Genomic DNA, 17,808 nt, shown 5'->3' on the forward strand with positions numbered 1-17,808 from the left:
TGCCAGCCGTTGACGCACAGCCAAGGTGCCTGGACATTCTAGAAGCAGATGGTGCAAGGTTTCCTGCGGGCCAATTGGCGTGCTTGTGGAAGCTGGCTGATCCTGCGGCAGCAGAGATCGCCTCCTGGCACTGCTGTTTCGATGTCGTGTGGCGTCTGGGTTGTGTGCGCAGCGACTTCTGTGCGGTGCGGTGCTTCTCCGTGTGGGGAAAACCATGTCACAGAAATCACATTTGAGCTCGGGAAGCGGTGGAGGATGCTCCGGACGAAATGACCGACAGTGACTGACGAGACCCGAGAATCCCGTCAATGTAGAATCACAGTGCGGACATTTCTCCTTCCGACGGCGTGTGAGGGTCCGCCTCCTTACTGGAGAGACGTCTTCATCCCTCGCCGACGGGGGAACAGTGTCCGTCCCCGGTGCAGTTGGATCGTTGTTAGAGCGCATATATGCAGACTGTTCCGGTGAGATGTTGCAGAAACGGCATTGGTTCGTGCAATCTCTCACAGTCCAGTATAGTCGGCCCCAGAGCTCAGATTCCCGCACCTTGCCCTTGCGAGGTGAACCAGTTCCTGACGGTGGAGAACTTCCTGAGTGATCAGGTCCTTACCGCTGAGATCGGATGGCCTTGTGCCGCAAAGCAAGTAGCGATGAGTGTCTTGACGAATGGTACTACGCCACTTGTTGGTGAGCTGGGTAGTAAAACATGTCAGCAGATCCGTATGCCATAAAGGTGCGATTCCTTGCTCCGTGTATTGTCCACTTTCCATAGTCTGCGTCGCATACTGATCTGCAAGCTCGTTAGCATGTACTCCGCAATGTCCGTAACAAAACTGCAGGTGCACGGACCAGCCAGCACGCGTCAGTGTTAAGAGACGCAGCCAGATCTGATCCTCCGTCCAGTCTGTCTGACTGGGCGGGCCCTTGTTTAGAGCCGCTAGAAGAGACTGACTGTCCGTAACCACAAGCAGGGTTTTACGCCTGTGTCGGATACGAGGGATCATCAGCTTCTCTAGGGCTAGAAGCAGCGCACGGGATTCCGTCCTGTAGCTGCATGGGCGTGCACCGCAGTTTATGCTGGCCTTTTCTATTATCTCCGATGAGTTGAGGGATGAAAGCAGTATTCCAACCCCGGCTGACCTGGGAACGTCGACACCGCCATCCGTCGCAAGTATCCACGAACGATGGCTGTGCAGCGCTAGAGCCTCTTCGCTGACTCTGCGCTTTTCCCGTATCAGCTCTTCTTCGTCAGCTATTGAGAGGTCCATCGGAAGTTCCACACCGATGGTGGCCCGGTGAGCGGAGACCGCAAACCAGGGAGGAATGGAGCTGCGAAAGAACCGCTCCTCGCGTGGTGAGCTCTCGGTGATGCCATAGTCCTTTGTGTATGCGTCTACGAAGGCATATAGCTCGTCCCGAGATAATGGCGAGATGCGGAAACCGGCGCGAGGCGGTGGCTCAGGCGGGGGTCTCCGCATCCAGTCCATCTGACATGCGCGTGTGTTCTCAAATATGGAGAGGCGCGCGCGCAGGCAGAGGACGTGGAGCGGCGGCATATTAGCCTCCAGCAGTGCGGATTCCGGGTCGACAGTGCTCGGAACTCCGCTGACAATGCGTGCTAGAGTTGCGTACGTCTTCTGCATCTCATTCTTCGCTGAATCCATCGCTACTGCCCATATGAGCTCGCTGCCATAGCGTAATTTGGAAGCACCGTATCCAATGACGAACGTGCGTAGGTCATGTGGAGATGGTCCCGCCTCTTTGTGCGCTATGCAGCGTAGCTGCGATATCCGTTGCGAAGCGGCAGCGCATTGCTTGGTGGCCGCCACATTTAGCGTCAGTCGCGGATCGAGATCCATGCCGAGAAGCTTCGTAGTTCGCGATGCCCCCATGGTCATGACTGGGATTTGACATCCAGCCACTACCAGGGGCCACTTTCCTTCACGATCATAATCGGACTCCGTGTGCGTGGAGAGTGTGAACCAAGCAGCTTCACACTTTGACGGGTTGATGGCCAGGCCACTTTCCTGACTCCACGCATGCAGTCTTTTAAGAACCATGTTGGCGGTGGGAATGGCGTCTTACCGGGACTGCCCCTTGACGATAATAGAGAGGTCGTCCGCATACATGTCTGCTGTGACACCCGCAAAGCTGTTCAGCAGATTGAGAAGTGGGTGTACGTAAAGGGAGAACAAATATGGTCCCAGCACGGACCCCTGAGGAACTCCTCGCAGCATGGGACGCCGATCGCTGTGTCTGTGGCCAACTCGTGTCTTCGCGTAGCGACCACATAGAAAGTTTCTAAGCCACCCTCTACAATTCGCCCCCGGAATATTAGCCAGCAAGCGACTGAGGACTCGATGATCTATGGAGTCAAAGGCCTTGCTGAAATCAACCAGCACCAGCAGAGTCCGATGGGGTCTGTAGTGGAGTTGATTGCCAATACCGCTCTTCTTGGGAAGGCTCACTTGGAAATAGTGATTTCTATTATGCTCCACTTCGTGTATCAGGTGTGCCAGCTGCATCGTCGTAGTACGCACACTACGATATGCATACTGGTGGGGGTGTGGCGTCCACACCCAAAGCAATCTCTTCAGTGCCATTTTCTCAGCAACCCTACTCACAATGGAAGTGAGGCTGATGGGTCGATATGACTCAAGCAGTTCCGGCGACTTACCGGGTTTTAAGAGTGGGACGATGGTAGCGCGTCTCCACTCAACCGGAATCGTACCGGTCGTCCAGCTGTGGTTAATGCAACGAAGAAGGAATCGGAGGCCCTTTGACGAAATATGTCGCAGTGCCTCACTGTAGACTTCATCCGGTCCGGGGCCTTGCCATACGGCGTATTACGTAGCGCAGCAAGCAGTTCCGTAGAATTAAAAGGTGCATCAATAGGGCAGTAAGAAAACCCCTGATGTAAATGTAGAGATAGACTTGTTGCTGTTCTGCTGCCCAAAAAGAAGAAGAAGAAACAATGCCCAAGGATGTGTTCCGTCTGTTGTTGCCTTTGGAAGGCCTAACTGCCTTGTGAGAGGGGTGAAATGGAAGAAAGATGCGATTGAGAGCATTCGCTGCTCTCCTTGCTGCTTTGTAAGTGTGTTGAACATCTCCTAATAACATTGATGTGGGGATGGCAGTGATGCCTTTTTTCGTCCGGAAATGTATTTCCGTGCGAGTGGCCCGCCTGGATTTAACTTGCTGATGCGACGTAGATACGTGTTGCGCAAGCGCTCTCGGAGTAGGAGGAAGAATTGACTCCTTGTCCGCTGCATTTCTGCCTCACGGTCGGGCGTCGGTGACTGTAGATAGCGGGCCTTGCTGTCGGTAGCCATCCGCTCTGCCTCCATGAGATTGTCGTCCCAAAGCCTGGGACCGTCCTTGTGCATGCCGCGGGGGCAATGTCGTCGATACGAAGTTATAAGCGCTCTCGTGAAGGCCTTAATGCCGGTGGACAGCTTTTTATAGTCGTATGCCGGAAGTTGTGCGTCGAGGTCCTTGACGAATAAATCCCACTTGCACTTCCCCCAACTGTGGAATATTCTAGGTGCCGAAGGTATGGTATCCTTAAACGCCTGATGCAGCGTAAATGTCAGCATATAATGATCGCTAAGCGGCGACACGGAAGCTGACCAATCCGACACAGTCAAATGCTTTGACCATGTCAGATCGATACAGGATCGTTCTCTTGCGCCACGGGCATACGTGATCTCACCGGGGGTGTTAACCAAGGTGAGCCCCGCATCCGTGCACAGTTCTAAAAATTCTGCAGCAACCTCGCTTGGAGAAGTCTCCAAGAATGGCTCCCACTGTGGGTGATGCATGTTGAAATCCCCGCACAGCAGGAGCGGCGACGAGGCTGGAAGGCAGTTTACTAACCGCCTGAAGGATTGCGTTAATTGCGGTGGTGGTCTCATATAGGCACTCGCTACAATAAGATCACGGTTCTGGTCCAGAGCAGCCTGGACCACCACCACTTCAAGGCTGGTGTCATGCTGGGGGATGGTGAGAGGTATACGCTTGGAGCGGAGAGTCGTACGCACCAGCACCGCCACACCGCCTCCCTTGCCGATGCGCGACTGTGCATAGAGCACATAATCTCCAGTGTGCATGCTGGCGATCTGCTCCGACGACTTCCAAGTCTCCTGGATGGCTATTATGTCTGCTCCTTGCGCCATTAATGTTGCGAGTTTTGACGGCGTGAGGCAAGAAACGTTCATCTGGAGTACTGCTATGGGGCCTGGGTGCTGCTCAGTGTCTCCGCCTAGCAGTAGCTTTTGTCGTTGCGCGTCACATACGGCACGCAAACGGCGTGTATAGCGCTGATAAGCGCCGATGGAATTCAGCAGCGGATGAAATACCGCTCAGCGGACAACCATTACAAATGGCTCCATCTGGTGCCCTTCCGACCCGTTTGTTCGGCGTCTGTCACCTCTCCGCACGCAGCGGATGGGCAGCAGGCGCTTAGCTTCCTCTCTAGCAAAGAGTACTAGACCCCGGCACCACGTTGACGTGGCCGGCTAACCCAGAGCGTTGTTGTAGTCTTCTTGTTGGTACTGTTTGGCATTTTCATCTTCTGATTTGATGTCGGTGCCTTATGATTCTCATCGCCTTGTGTATTTACTGCGCCTTTTATTTTGTGCATCTGACATACCGGTCGCACCTTGTGTGTGTGGAGACTGAGTTGCCAAACCTGGTGGCTCTGGATTATCGCTAGCCGAACTCAGTGACTCTGGCGGAACTCGTGTCTGTCCAGTGATGGCTGTGCCTGCTTCCTTTGGCAAGAAGGTCCTGGACTTCTCAAACCCTCCTCGCTGTCTCTCCCACTCTCTGTCTGTGGCCCACCGGTCTCCCCACCATATGGCTGTAATGCACCAGGCATATTTTTGTAGGATCCGGTTTCCCTAGCTCAGGGCTGGGAGGACGGCTGTTACCATTATTATCGTCTCCCGTCGCCGTCACGCACACGGACGAGCAGCAGCAGCACAAGAGCGCAAGGACCAACACGGCGCCGCACCGTCACCATCGCAGTCATCATCGCCAGTAGTGGAGTCGCTGGTGTCAGTCAGCCGATCGGTGAGACGGAAAGGAAAAGAATGGAACGAGAGGGAGAGGGACGAGGCACAGCGGATACAGCGAGAGAGCGCAGACAACATGAGGAGAGGGCAGCAGGCACAGCCGCACAGTTCACACACCACGAGACGGCATCCACGCAAGGAAGGCACACAACGCCAGCAGCCACCCACCATGCAGGAGGAGAAGATATCCACCACCATCTCCCCCAGCTCATTCCCGCAGCCCCAGGGAAATGGACAAAACCCCGCGGCCACCACACAACGCACACGGAGCAAGCGAACCCTCATCCATCCATCACGCGGCACAAAATTTCCTGCCATCCCGCCATCAATGGGACACGGAGCCCAACTCAGCGCAGTCACACGCGGTGCACCACACCCGCAGGAAAATAGTCTCGGGCTGCGCTCCCTCTCTCCCTCCTCATGGCCACGGAAGAAGACAACAGCCGCCACACGCAACTGCCAGCATGCACTACAAAAGGTGCATTCATATCCACTGCAATGTGCATCTTGTGTGTGTGGTTGTGTGTGCCTGCAGAAACACAAAGCAAAGAAGTGGAAAAGAGGGAGCAGAGTATGTGGAGGGACGCACAAAAATGTACAGCGGAGACGCATAACGAAAACAACAACAAGAAGACCGCTCAAACTCATGACTGCACTGCAGCCAAAGCAGCGGCAATTCACACAATATTTATTGAAAACAAAAAACGTCCCCCTTCGTCTTATGTAAACCCCATCACACAAAATAATTATAAATGAAAAGAAATCGTCCATTACTGCTCCACACAATTTAAAATAAGAAAAAAATCGCCTGGCTGCCGTGTGGCCACACCAAACTGTCTGTATGTATTTTGCCCACAAAAGGAAATTAAAAAGATGGTTGCGTGTGCTTCGACCGTCCGACCCTCCACGTGTCCGCACATCGTTTATATTTCATGCGGTCATCTGCGTGTTGCTGCTCCCCTCAGCCCTCTCATCGGCGTGCGAGTGCGGCCCGCAGAGCACAGTCACTCGTGTGTGTGGGGACTGAGAGAAGCACGCAGACATGACGGGAGTCGCGTCACTCCATCGGGAGAGTGAGCGCAGCAAAAGAAAAAGAAATCATCGGAGGGGAGAGAAATGCCCACGAGGTCGACACCGAAGGGTGCGCCACCGCATGAAATAAACACGCAAAGCAAAACAAATCCTTAAAGAAAAACACGGCGGCAGGGTGTGGCTGTGTGTGTGGCGCTGCGGGTGTCTGCCAGCCCTCGCCGCAAAGAAACAAAACAAGAGGGAAGAAATGTGTGCTCCGCCCCACAGGCCCTCGTCGCACGCCCACACGTCACGGCTCCTCAGCGCGCCGTTCGTCGCGGCCCCTCCTCATGCGTGCAGCAGGCGAGGCGCACAGGGCCGTCGTCGTGAGCGTGTCGGTGGGTGTGCGAGTGGAGCAGTTGGGCGGAAACACACGGCACCCCTCACAGGAAGAGTGCAGCAACAAACAATTAAAGAGGGAAGAGTAGAAAAGAAAAAGAGGTACATAGTGACTGGCCGAAAAGCAAAAAAAAAAAAAAAAATGGGGATATAAAACGCACAGCAAAGCAAACAAGGAATTTTAAAAAAGTTATTTGAGATAATAAATTAATTACCGTGCGTGTCGGTACTGGGGAGGGCGCAGATGTCCCACGCGGCAGCCAGTCACTCCTCACAGAGCCGCAAACACCCACAGCCCCAACAAAAGAAGCAACGATGGCAGTAGTCCGCTCCCACGCACAGTGCCGGCATCGGTGTTATTCCCCTGCGACACATTCCCGAGACTGCTGCTGAGTGCCGCAGCCTTTACTTCGCCGTCCCGGACATGGATGTCCTCCCTTTTCTGCCCATCCGTCCCTCCCACCGTTTCTCCACTCGCACCAGAGTGCGCACCCAACTCAGTTGTCATTGTGGTTCCATCGTGCAACATGGTTTCAGCGGTAGGGGCATTTGTATCTGCTGTGGCGGAAGTGCCCACTGACGGTTGTTGTGTTCCATCTCCCTGCACCGTGTCTCCAGCTTCGGCATCCACCGTTTGAACTCCCTCGGACGAAGAATCAACATCCACATTTGAATGCCCTTCGGGATATGTTCCCGACGCTGACTGGTCTTCGGATTCTTTGGCTGCTGGGGAATTCGTAGCTGTAGATGCCGCGGACGTGGATAAAACGCCACTCCCCGCATTTTCACTTTTCCTCAACGGATCCTGTTCAGTCTGTTGTTGCCCGCCAAGACTAGACGGAATTTCGGTTTCCAGCGTAGCTTGTTTAATTGCCTCTGGTGGAGTAACCTCCACTGTTTTTGCTTCTCTTGCTTCTGGAATAGAAAGTTTTGTGTTAAGCGCAGTAATCTCACTGTCATTCAACGGGCGGTTGTACAGCAGGACGTTCGTCACAGTCACAGACACGTCTTGGATCTCTGAGTCGCCTTTTTCGTCTCCATCCCCTCCAATGTAGAATTGCGAGATCTCGTTCGATCCCGTAGTTTCCAATTTACATTGTTCATCCCCACCCACACGCTTACCATCGACGTACGCGGAGCCCTGGGTGCCATTTCTTAGCAAAATCACGACGTGGTGTGTTGTCTCCGTCGCCAAAGTGCGGCTTTGATCCTCAGGGCTTTCGACATCGCACAGCACCTGCCACTTCTTTTCCTTTTCGTACGAAAGTTCAAAAGTTTTTTTTTTCTCCTTCACGACTCAGACGCACACCCATCACAGGGACGCTGCCACTCGTCGGCTCACCGTCGATGGACAACGTCGCCACAAGAGTGAAGTTGTGGTTCGCAAAGTGGTACGGCTGATTCTCCCCCTGACTGCCAACAGGCCACTCCGCCCACGCGGTACGCCTTTTAAATGTCACGCCATTCTCCGCCGGTTCCGCCCCATCTTTCTTCTTCACTGTGGCGTTCACCCCGAGGTACTCGTCCCTCCATGTGCCATCAGAGAAGTTGCCGGACAGAAAGCCAACCAGCCCATCCGTGAGCTTAACAGTAGGGCTGCAGGCATTGCCGGGTGAGGGACTCTCCACAGCACTTTTTGAAGGGCACAGCCTGGAGACAATGTCGTCCGCTTTCTTCCACGTCGCCAGCACATCCTTCACACGCTGCAGCTGCGCAGCCAGGAGCACAGACCAAAGACTGTGTGATGTATCCTCACCGTCCTTCTTCTTCTCGTACAGTGCAATCAACTCATCCTTCTGCTCATTATTAGTTCCACTTCCAGCACTTTTGTACAACAGGGAGCTGGCGGCAACGTCATCTTCCCCGGATACCGGCCCAATATCAACAATGTGCGTATTGTCCGTCAGCCAAAGGTGGAGTTCACCCTTTTGAGCGCCTCCTTTCTCAGTCACCTCGGAATACACCGGCAGAGTAACGAGCATCACATTTCTTTTATCAACATCGTCAATCGTCGCTGTGATGAACCCGCTTCTAACGGCCTTCGCTCCTTCGCCCTTTTTATTGCTCCACACGCGCGAGAGTGTTCCGAGTGCCTCCGTCCACGACTCCCCCTTGTCAGCGGACTCGTACACCCTGCGGCGGCCATCATCACACGTAGTCATCATCATGAGTTTTTTGTCGTCCTTCTTCCTCCACTCCACGACGGAGGCATCACTGCAGCCACCGTCAGGAGCCTCCTTCGATAACTTCCAACTCTCAGCTTTATCCTTCAAGGTGTATATGAGCAGCGAAACGTTTTTTTCATCCTCCTTCTTCGTGCCTTCCACAGGGAACACAAGCGTGTCGTCCTCCATCTTAACACCCGATCCACCGCTGCCAGTCAGCCGTGACCAAGAATGTCGTTGTTCGCCAACAGAAATACGCGAGACATCGTCATTATCTTTCCATTTGATTCTTTTGCCGCTATTTTCTTCACTGACGTTCCCTTTCACCAGCAATAATCCCCAGTCGTCTGCTCCGCCATCCTCCTGACCAGCAGCTGTCCGGCTGTATTTCCCAACAAGCATGTAAATATCATTTCCCTCCACAACTGTTGTTGGTCGGCTCACATCCACTTTCTTTGGGTCTTTGGAAGCATCTTCCTCCAAAACTTGTGTCTTATCTTCGGCTCCATTTAATACCATTGGCTTGTCAGCATTATCTTTCGTGAAAATTTGGGATGCAATGCCAGTAAAACTTTTGCTTTCACCGTTCTTCTTGCACTGCACCTCGGCAACGGCAAATACGTCACTCCCCACTTTTAGAAGGCAGGGAGCACCCAACGACTCCACAGTTACATCACCTTCCTCATCCTTGACGTCCTTCCATTTATAATTTGATTCAGATGCCTGCCCTGCAATTTCCGCAGCACCACCAGCGTTGCAGCACATCATCACAACAACGAGGAGAAGCACCGCAGAGTAGAAGAGATGCCGCGACATGTTGGGCCTCTGCGGCTCACTCTCTCTTCCTTCCCTCCTCCTCCCGCCGGATCCGGTCACGCGGCGACAGTTGTGTGTGCGGGGTGCCATGACTGCAGCAACACGTGAGAGCATATAAATATGTGTGTGTGGGCGGTGTGTGTGCTGTTGGTCCTTTCAGTGCCTTCGAATTTCACAGTAGCGATTAGCGCTTGTTTTCTTCGTAAGAGAGTGAAAGAAATAAAGAAAAACAGGCTAATAAAAGGAGGTGAAAGAATAAGCACCGCCATCCACAGTGAGTGGCATCATCATCCCCGCCGCAGTCACTCCCCATAACAACTCACGCACACGGACACACGGAATGAGAAGGAAGAACAGCGCACCGAGAACACACAGCGACGGCCACCAATAGCAGCAGGAGTCACGGCGGGTGCTTCTGCCACGCGTCAGCACACCGAGCGACGCACACACCCAGCAGAACAAATAGCGGGATGCAAAAAGAGCACAACCGCCCTTCTCAACTACGACGCACTGCCGCTAGTCTTTTTACTGCTACCTCTTCCCGCACCCGCTCCTCAACTGCCACAGGCGCGCATCACCTGGCAAAGCAAAGGAATATTCTTCAACGGATCCGTAGCGAAAAAGACACATCGGCACGTGCAGCTGCTGGACGGGATCATTCCGCACTCCTCCCAGGCCCTATCAACGCCACAACAAACACCGGCTGCACACCGCCAACATAAAAACCGCAGCATGTCGAGGGGGCATATGAGGGGCTCCGGTACTTCTCCTCGCAAAGACCGTCACAGCCAGAATCTTGTGCGTTCTCAGCTTTCCAGCAGCTCCACATCGTGTGTCACATGACATGTGTACGTGTGCATGTGCTTGTGTGTTTGTCAGCGCCTATACTTGCAGAGCAGCTGTGCGCCACAAGAGAGTCTGAAGAAGGCAACGGCAGAGAGAGGCAGATAGCACACACGCAAATTACTCATATCATCACACACACACAAACGCAGCCGCGGAATGGGTGCACTCAACCACAAAATCAAAAGGAAAACAAAAAAAAAGCCGAAGCGTGGGACGACCAGCGCACACACTCTCATTACTCCCGTAAAGCAAAACACACACACAGAGGGAGAGAGAGAGAGGTCGCCCACTCAATGCAATAAAAACAAAACAGAAACAGTTACGGTGCTCCGCCCATGCAGCCAGGCAGGACGGCAGCGGTGCGTGTCGTGCAAAAGAGAGCGCCAACGGGCCTGCATGGGTGTGCATGCATATATACAATGGGCACATTATTGTGTGTGCCTCGTGGGGTGAGGTGAGGGCGAGAGTCCATGCAAGGGGACACACACACAGAGAGAGAGAAGGAAGAGTGTGTGTGCGGGCGGTGCATGGCTCTCTCACACTCACTCTCACGCGGCCACCACCGCAGCCGCACACGCAACAACAACAAGAAGAAGCAAAAGAGGGGAGGTGGTGTGGGAGACCGCGGTGCTGCCGTCACTGTCGCCAGTCGTCGCCGTTGCAGTTTTCGTGGCTGTGGCTTCGACTGGTGTTCCTTTCGGATTGGCATCTTTATTTTCATCAGTTTTTTCTTTTCGTGTCCCTGCACCATCAGCTGCTGGATCATTCTTCGGCATGCCCTCTTCAGTGCTATTGTCAGCTTCATTATTGGCGGCATCACCGTTTGCCGTGGGTAGTGGCGTTGATTCTACCTGGTCGGCAGATGTTTCATTCTGTTGATTGGCTGATATTTCGGTGCCGCTGTTTGTCTGTGAATTGTTGTTTGACTCAGTGCCGTCTTGGGGTTGTTGTAGCTGTTGCATGCGCACGGTATCTTCAGGTTTGGAATGACCGTTCGTTTCTGCTGGTGTTGAATCCCCTGCTGGAATTCCAATTGTTATCCGTGCCTCTTCTGCTGTTTTTGTCCGTAGTGGTGGTGGTTGTACTGTTTTAGTTTCTTTCATTTTCGTTTGACTGTCAGGTATCCCTGTGAGTGCCTTACCATTTTCGTTTTCTTTCCCTCCACCAGGTTCTTCTTCTTCTGATATTTTTGGTACTTCCGCTTCAACTGCATCTTCTTTCTTCAGTTGGATATCGGAGGGTTCATTACTCTCGGAAGTATTCTTCAATTTGTGATCTTCACCACTTTGAGGGCCAGGGCTGCCAGACGAAGAAGAGGATTGTTCAGCACCTTCGTTGTGGGGCCCAGTTCCCTTACCGTCCTTTTGATCCATCCTACCTGCTTCCTTTTCTTCATTTGGGCCCAACACGTTCGATCCCCTCTCCTGTCCTCCTGTATCTGAGCCTCCTGATCCCAGTGGTACCGCTTCTGGTTGAACTGCGACAATATCTCCTGAACCAGCCACCCCACTGCCCTTCGTATTACTAGGTGATGATTCCCCGGTATCCTGAGGCTGGTCTGGATCACCACTCGATTCAACATGTCCAGCTTCCGCAGCCTCAACCGCCTTTATTAATGCCATTCGAGTCGATAACAACCCGCAGTCCACCTTTAGAGACACGCCGTCATCTCCACCATTACTCGTGTGCCTCAAACCGTTCCCTCCACCCTCACCACAGTAATCGTCCATCGCGTGTCCAAAAACCACTGAGGCACCACAGCACGCAGAGGGCACACACCAGCAGCACACGGCCAGTCATCATCATCGCCATCACTCCCGTCACTTGCGTGCAGCCTTCAGCACAAACTAACAACACGTCAACGCAAAGCAAGAATAAATGCAAGGACGCACACAAGAAAAAGAACAGTAAAAAACACCACCAGCAGCAGCACGCATTTAGTAAGAAATATTAAACCAACAAAGTGCAAAAAACGCACAACGCCATGCAAAAATATAATTAAAAAAGCACAACAAGGAAAATCAAAATAAAAGTAAACACGCAGCAATAAACTAAAAAATGAAAAAACACAAAAACAGAAACCTGCACTTAAATGGCTCCAGTGTGCATGCATCCATCCCCAACAGTGGGTCCACGCAAACAGTTGTATGCGTGGCGTGCATACAAGTTTGTCTGTGATGCGTTCAACGTGACGGATGTGGGAAGTAAAGAGAAGCACACGGCATGCAGAAACAAGTAAGGCAAAACAGAATCATCATAATTACTGATACGTTATACATCGAACCACAGTAGAAGCGCACAAATTCCCCGTGATTGAGTGCTGGCACGCACAGCCCGCACACACCTCTTCAGCCCACAGCGGTGTACGCCAGCGCGGATGCGGCGAGCAGCAGCGGGGCACACACCCACGCAGAGCTGCTGAGATCGCCGTCGATTTCCCGAAGACGTGATGGTGCCTCTGTGGTCTTAGTCGTGGTTGGTGCCTGTGTCGTCGTGGTCATCGTTGGTGCGGCGGCCTTCTTTTGTTCATTTTCCGTAAAGATATTCGTATGTTCTGTCCGTTCATTGGACTTCCCACCATCTTTTTCATGTCTATTATTGGAAATATTTTGTGACTGTGGCGTTTCTGTTACTGTAGTCGTTTCCTGTGACGTAGGAATCGACGGATTTGGCTCCTGTTTCTCTTTCACCTCCTCTCCTGGCTGTGACGAAGCAGAATTTGTAATAAGCGGAACCGTTACCTCACTTGGTCTCTCTATCTCGCCATCCTCTGAACCAGAATTTTTTTCAGTTTTATCTCCACTAGTTGTCCCGCACACGTACGGTCAGCAGCACAGGCCAAGCACCAACAGGGCGCACGGCAGACGGCACGTCATCATCATCGTGAGTGTGGTCGTTCAGTGGTGTGGAGCTGATCTGCACAGTGAGGGACATGGAGAGCAACAGGGGAGACGAGAGGTGCGGCAGACACACACAGAGGGTACACCACATGAGGAGAGGGCAGCAGCCAGGCATGCACCGTACGCCGCACACACGCACGGCACACACTCCAATCCACGGCAACACGCACACACACACACACACACGCACAGCCCTGCCGCAACACCAACACACAGGTGGAAGAGGGAGAAGCAAACAGGAGCGGCACACAAGGCTCCACCGCATGTGCATACGGCGAGAGCACTCCGTCGTGTCGGCACCCCTCACGGAGGGTACGCACACACACAAGAGGAGGTGCAGCGCACACAGCAACACAAAAGCAAAGTAACAGTAAAAAAGGAATGATCCCCGCACACCACTTGGATTGTTGGTCTACGGGAAGTGACGCCAATATTCATCACAAAAACAATTTATTTTTCTTAGGCCTTCGTTCATATTCAGCGCACTCCACTTCATGCAGGCACCGCCACCACCACTGCAGCAGCAGCAGCACGCATACGAGACAATAAGACGCAAAGGATGGGAGGTGGTGTCGGAGACAGCGGTGCTGCTGTCGCTGTCGGCGGAGGTCGTTGTTCCTTTTTCATTGCTGGTGAATGATGTTGTCGTTAATTCTTCCGGTTGTTTGACCAGGAGTGATGTTAAAAGACAACTGGTGTCCTGACACTTCGTCAATGCCTTCCCTGTCCCGTCGATTTCTGTGCTCGCCGCTGGAGTCGGCGGGATGCTGACAGGGCTGCCAGCACCATCCGATTGAACTTGTTCTGCTGTGTTCTCGTCCCCAGTCCCACTGCACCAGCTGCTGGGGCGGTGCGGCAGTCATGCCAGAAGCACCAGCAATGGGCTGGGTGTCGGCCGCATCAATCAATGAGTGTGTCCGCAATCGATAGGAACGTGCATCGACGAGGGAGTCTGCACCGACGCTCGGGATGGGGAAACAAAGACGACAAACAGAACAGTGCATGCCACCCCGGAAAATCCGCAAGGAGTGTAGTCTCATGAGGCTGTGTTGCTGCCGTGGCGACGGAAATGAATGGCGGTGCGAGTGGCGTCCTCGTCGTGCGTCCCCTCCTGCCAATCCTCGCGGTAAGCCCATTGCCCAAGTACATTGATTCCGCCTGAGAGACCAATTAAAATGTTCTTCTGTCTAAATGTATTGTACTCGTAACTGGCCACAGTCGCCCACAATGCCTCCAGCGAATACACCTGCGATGCACGGTCAACACAATCCACATCCACTCGTCGTGCGCCATCCAACACCATCTTTTCCTTGGAGCTATGAACAACACCGGGCACACACTCTTTTTCGGCCGTCCATGGCATGCGCCTGCGGTGAAAATCCGGAGAAAGTCCCATTCCTTTTGTGCACAAAGTCATGGAGCTGCCGCCGTTAAGCGCGTCCCGGCGAGGGCAACAACAGCCCGCCGCAGCATTCACGAATGACCACCTGTTGTCTCCTGTGTAAAAAAAAAATAAACATTGGAGGGAAAAGCGTGCACAAATGCCCTGGCAAAAAAAGTCGGCACCAGTGGATGAACACTGAAGCCGTGGGTGCATGCTCCACAAATGTCTTCCCTTTTTTAACCGCCTTCATCGTAGCAAAGAAATGGCCCGCAACCGCACACGCAAAAGAAAAAAAGCAAAAGGTGAGCAGCGCGGCCGTTTAAACACACACACGCGCATCGTATGGAACACTTCTTGGAGAAGAACTGAATGCAGGAAGAAGCGCACACAATCCCAATGGACACCCTCAGTCGTGTGTGTTTGTATACTTCCCACTCTTTGGCTCTCGATGCATTCCTGTGCGTGTCTCGCCCGTGAGTCACAGTGCCGTAGGGTGCCAAGTCCCTGCACAAACACACCTCAGGACGCGGCAGCGAGGCTCCCCAATGACCACCTCACGGCCATACCTTTTGGATATCTCATGGACCGAGCGCCTCTCGCTGCAGGCTACACCACCCAAAACAAGCAGCACAATGCGCTGCGGAGTTGTGAGGGCAATCGTCCCACCACCGCCACCCAGATCAGGATGATTCCCCCATTTGCCACCACACCCTTGAAATGGCCCGGCGTTTTTTCCTGCTGGTCCACTGTTATGGCCACCACTCGCGCCATTTGGCCTCATCGCATGATCGCGCTGCATCGATGTCAACGACAGCCCAACCCGCAGCGTCCTCTTCTTGCCCGCCGTCTCCATCATCATACAGGCCTGTTTCAGAAGCGGATCCCCGTCCGTCGCGGCGTTGCTCGCAGAGGCACTCGTGCTCCGTCCGCCCTGCGCCGACGCCGTGCTCTCTGGTTGCACGCTCCCGGCCCTCCTCGTCACATGCTCAAGGTTCGCAGACAAATGGGCGTCCGGTGTCAGTCTACCGTCTCGGATCAGCTGCTGCTTCTTGGCCTCCGTCAACTCGTCGGTGCTGCTCGCAGTCACAAGCAACAGGAGAAAACGCAGACGCACTGGCCGGGGCATCGCCGCATCCCTCGCCAGTCGCCGCACGCCATCCAGGTTTTTCCTGAAGGGTTTGCGCCCAACGGGGATGTTTTGTTCCACCTCGCACACCTCCGCCAGTCGCTTCTCCCGGTACTATGCCACAAGCCTCGCGCAAATATCGATGTGCAGCGACAGTCTGGTTTGCCTCTCTCGAAACTCCGGCGGAGACCGCACCGAACTCCCCAACTCCGCAAGCTTGGCCTTCGGCTCAACGCCATGCGCCAATCCCGGGTGATACGCGTGGAGTTTTTTCAGCGCCACCGAAAGCTCCTCCACGCAATGCGCGAGAAAACAATGACGGTAGGAGCACCGGTACACATCTTCCCCATCAATTACTGCCGATTCGAGTCCTCAGCCAGACAATTCCTGCAGGTCTGCTAATACAATTTCTTCCCCAGCGGCATCAGGTCATCAAGCACAAACTGACATGTGCGTTGGTGCATCAGCGGCGTCACCATGGCACAGCTTCAATCAACGATGATCCGCACTGGGTTGCCGCGGCTGTCGGCGCCCCTAAGTGAAATCCGGCTCGTCGTGGCAGAGCTTGGCAAGCCCCTCAAAAAAGGTTCTGACAAGCCCATTGCAGATGCTGCCACTGTTTTGGTGGCGAATGACGGGCACACCGTTGTTCATGGCGTGAAAAGCCGCCACAGGACGTGGCGCCGTAACGTCCAAAACGGACCATCAATTCGGAGGCGACAGTAGCGACAGCAGCTGAGAAACCCATTCTGCATGCTGAGGTGGAAAACCAGCACCTCACGGGCGGCGAAGTCTAACATAATGTCCTTGAAGCGCATGGCCCTCGGCGCTATCCGAGCACGCGAGTTGCTGAGGGTGGCGATGCGGGGTGCACCCCAGCGCAAAGATGTGTGCATCCCTGTACGGGACCTTTGCAATCCAATCCTCAGCCACGCGGCTCACAGACGCATCCTCCACGGCAAAAAAGTAGGGCGCAGGGCTACTGATAATCGGCTGCCGCGGCGTCATGAGGTCCTCGAGCAGCGTCACGCCGTGCTCCATGAGGTCATGGAGACGCAGTGAGCAGCTCAGCACAGACGTAGCATGGGCATCGCAGAAAAAACTTTAAACGATCCATAAACGGCGTCAAGCATCTGATGGAACATATGATCCCGCACACAACCACGAACACCATTGCTGGACTCACGCGGCTTCCCTTCTTCCGTCGGCCTTTACCGCACCAACCCGCCTCGCATAATATGTCAAGCACAAGTCACACAGACAATGTGCTTCGATATGCGTGTGTGTCTTGTGTGTGCACATTTCACTCGCACCGCTTTTTGTGTATGTATGTGCGTCTCAGAAAATCTAACAAACACACAAGCAAAGCCATAATACCATCCGGTGGCCCAACATCGGCGACCAACACGAAAGGAGCAGTGTGCATAGGAAGTACCACCAATTACAAACACAAAGTCAAACGGAGTGGGCACAGCACATGCATATGGAGAACGACATCCATTGAAATGGATGTTTTTCTATTGGGCTTCCAGTGCTGGGTGCAGGCCACGCAGGAGGAAGCACAGTCGCCTCGCAGCGCAAAGTCCTCCACGCCGCTACTCGATTGAGCACTGTCACGGCGGCGGCAGAGGCAAGCAGAAGAAGCAGCGGACAGGGAAAAGCAACAGCAACAGTGTCATCACCGGGAGTCCGACGCGTGTCCTACTTGCCGTCCTTCTCGCTGCTTCGGTCCCTGCCGCCGAGAGAAGATTCTCGCGGTCTGTCGGAGCATCCTGGCCGGATCCACTTCTCCTCTGGCGACGGATTCTTCTGGGGGACAGCCGTGTCCACATCCTTCGATGGTGTGCCACGGCCAGTCTCAATGCTCCCCGCAACGGGGACGGATGCCCCCTGGAAAGTCCTGTTCAGTAGCTGCCAGTGAAACCGTCCTGCTCCACACCCTCTCCTCGCCGTCCCACGGAACCACTGGAAGGAGCCTGTCGCTGGTGACGGATATCGTGCACACCTGCGCGTGGTCACGGAAAATAGCTTTTCCCTCGTCGTAGGGCGGAGCAACTCACGTAATCGTCGCCTCGGCCGTGCATGG

At 53.9% G+C, this 17,808-nt stretch overlaps 5 pseudogenes, besides 10 other annotated features; all 5 read right to left on the reverse strand.

Moving 5' to 3' along the window:
- Nucleotides 1-4,528: a mobile genetic element.
- Nucleotides 1-9,406: a sequence feature (areas not merged during assembly with more than two copies in the genome that could not be assigned to a particular haplotype).
- Nucleotides 6,749-9,580, reverse strand: Tc00.1047053510537.40 (annotated as a pseudogene).
- Nucleotides 9,407-9,486: a sequence feature (haploid, Esmeraldo-like haplotype).
- Nucleotides 9,487-10,519: a sequence feature (heterozygous, Esmeraldo-like haplotype).
- Nucleotides 10,520-10,798: a sequence feature (haploid, Esmeraldo-like haplotype).
- Nucleotides 10,799-10,822: a sequence feature (areas not merged during assembly with more than two copies in the genome that could not be assigned to a particular haplotype).
- Nucleotides 10,823-12,178: a sequence feature (heterozygous, non-Esmeraldo-like haplotype).
- On the reverse strand, nucleotides 10,861-12,126 carry Tc00.1047053510537.50 (annotated as a pseudogene).
- Nucleotides 12,179-17,808: a sequence feature (areas not merged during assembly with more than two copies in the genome that could not be assigned to a particular haplotype).
- Nucleotides 12,300-12,394: a sequence feature (A-rich).
- On the reverse strand, nucleotides 12,661-13,194 carry Tc00.1047053510537.54 (annotated as a pseudogene).
- Nucleotides 13,375-13,403: a microsatellite.
- Nucleotides 13,924-14,685, reverse strand: Tc00.1047053510537.61 (annotated as a pseudogene).
- Nucleotides 15,075-17,024, reverse strand: Tc00.1047053510537.68 (annotated as a pseudogene).

This window comes from Trypanosoma cruzi, genomic scaffold (assembly GCF_000209065.1).
Source record: "Trypanosoma cruzi strain CL Brener 1047053516777 genomic scaffold, whole genome shotgun sequence".
NCBI classification, from domain to species: Eukaryota; Euglenozoa; class Kinetoplastea; order Trypanosomatida; family Trypanosomatidae; genus Trypanosoma; species Trypanosoma cruzi.